This window comes from Moschus berezovskii, chromosome 2 (assembly GCF_049115385.1).
Source record: "Moschus berezovskii isolate FMDL1 chromosome 2, NW_MosBer_1.0, whole genome shotgun sequence".
NCBI classification, from domain to species: Eukaryota; Metazoa; Chordata; class Mammalia; order Artiodactyla; family Moschidae; genus Moschus; species Moschus berezovskii.
Window position 1 is genome coordinate 132,834,114 of NC_142461.1, and position 2,436 is coordinate 132,836,549.

Sequence of the window (2,436 nt, forward strand, 5' to 3'; positions counted from 1 at the left end):
CTCTAATAATTAGTGATGTTGAACCTCTTTTTATGTGCCTTTTGGCCATCTGTATCTCTTCTTTGGAAAAATGTCTATTTAGGTCTTTTGCCCATTTTGGGATTGGGTTGTTTGTTGATACTGAGCCACATAAGCTGTTTGTAAATTTTGGAGACAAATGCCTTGTTGGTCACATCATTTGCAAATCTTTTCTCCTACTCTGTGGGTTGTTTTTTCATTTTGTTTGTGGTTTCCTTTCTAAGCAAAAACTTTTGAATTTAATTAGATCCTACTTATTTATTTTTGTTTTTATTTCCATACAATCACCAAAAGAGTATGGTACTGGTACAAAAACATAAATATAGATCAATGAATAGGATAGAAAGCCCTGAAATAAACCCATGCACCTGTGGTCAATTAATCTATTACAAAGAAGGCAAGACTATACAATGGAGATAAGACAGTTTCTTCAATAAGTGGTGCTGGGAAAACTGGACAACTACATATGAAAAAATGAAACTAGAACATTCTTTAACACCATACACAAAAATAAACTCAAAAGGATTAAAGAGCTAAATGTAAGACTGGATACTATAAAACTCATAGAGGAAAACTAGATCACTCTGACATAAGTCGCAGCAATATCAATCCATCTCCCAGAATAATTTAAGTCGGATTTGATAAAAATAGAAAACTAAACACTCTGCCTCATTCTCATTCGACCTCTTTCTGGGGCTCTGATTACATGTATGTAAGACTGGCTGACATTATCCCATAGGTCACTGAGGCTCAGTTCTTTCTCTCTCTCTGTGCTTCAGATCATTTCTATTGCTTCCAACCCGCTATTAATGTCATCTGAAGGGTCTCTCAGGTTTGAAACTATACTTCTTTTTCTAGGATTTCTATTTCATTATTTATCTCATCATCTATTATACCCATCTTTTAAAATTGATTCCTTTACATAACTATCCTGCTGATCATTTTAAAGTCCTTCTGCAAGTTCCAACATCTGTATTCTCTGTTGATATGCAGGTTCCAACGACTGATTTTTCGCTTAATCATAGGCCACTTTTGCTACTTCTTCATTTGTCTAGTTACAGTAAATTGTAGAGTGATTTTATTCTATTATGTTCCTGTGAAGAACAGTGAACTTTGTTCTAAGCAAGTAGCTCAGTGACTGGTGGAATAGTTTTGCCCTTAGTCCACAGGTGAATCTCTTAGTCTTAGAATGTAGTCTTTATTTATAAAGCATAATCCTTCTTGGGTTTCAGTAAAAATCCTGAAACATTTACCAAGATTCTGTAATTAATAGGATTGAAAGTCCAAACTTTGTCTTCCTCTGGGAGGCAGCTGTTGAACTATCTATTCATCCTTTTCAGTTCTCAAGCTATTGTTTTCTCTTTGAGCTACTTGATAAGATCCTAATATATGTGCAGTTTAAGGATGGCCAAAGATTTGAGAAGAGTTATTTACAAGAAGGATATACACCAGTTATGAGGATTTTCCTCTGAGGCCTTCTCATTCTTATATTTGCTATTCATTTTCCAGCAACTCTGGCAGCCCCTATCCTCTGCCTCTTCAGGCCAATAAGATTGACTTTCTGATCAAATCCTATACACTGTACCCACAAGTCTTGAGAATGCCCTCAATGGAAAAGCCATATACACATGAATCTAAATTGTAATCATTCCTGACTTTTAAGAGAAGATTTCCTTCCAGTTTTGCCTGCTTTTGATTGACTTCCAGTACTTCAGATTTTTAAAATATTTTTGTTCAAAGTTTGTAATTATTATTGGTAAGAAATTTAGTGAAATACAAGCTCCTCTAGTTACCAGAAACCAGACCTCACATCTGCAATACCTTTCTGCTACTGAGTCCTAATTTTACTATACTACATTCAAAGAATATTATGTTGATTAGCAGGAACTTTCTTTGTAGTTTACAGTGAAGACAATTTTGTATGCTCTGACTCCATGGAGAAGGAAATGGCAACCCACTCCAGTGCTCTTGCCTGGAGAATCCCAGGGACGGGGGAGCCTGGTGGGCTTCCGTCTATGGGTCACACACAGTCGGACACGACTGAAGTGACTTAGCAGCACTCCAGGTATGACGTACTCAGTACATTAACAGAGAGTTTTTCTTTAACTGGATCACTTTTCCCTCTAAAATTTTTGACTTTTTATAAACTATTTTAATTTCTACTGTATTTTCTATTTTTAAGTTTCTCTGATTTTTTTTTTCTTTCTTTTCATCCTTTCTGTCTTATATTGATCCCTGGCTTATTCAGATTAATCAGGTAATTTTTTTTTCACCTCTACTACTTTTTGTTACACATCTATTTCTATTCTTTTAGTAGTTACACTGAAAAACCTTAGCATACAAAGTTAACATAAGAAAAAATATATCTTGACGAGCTCCCGGGCAGTCCAGTGGTTAGGACTCAGCACTTTCACTGCC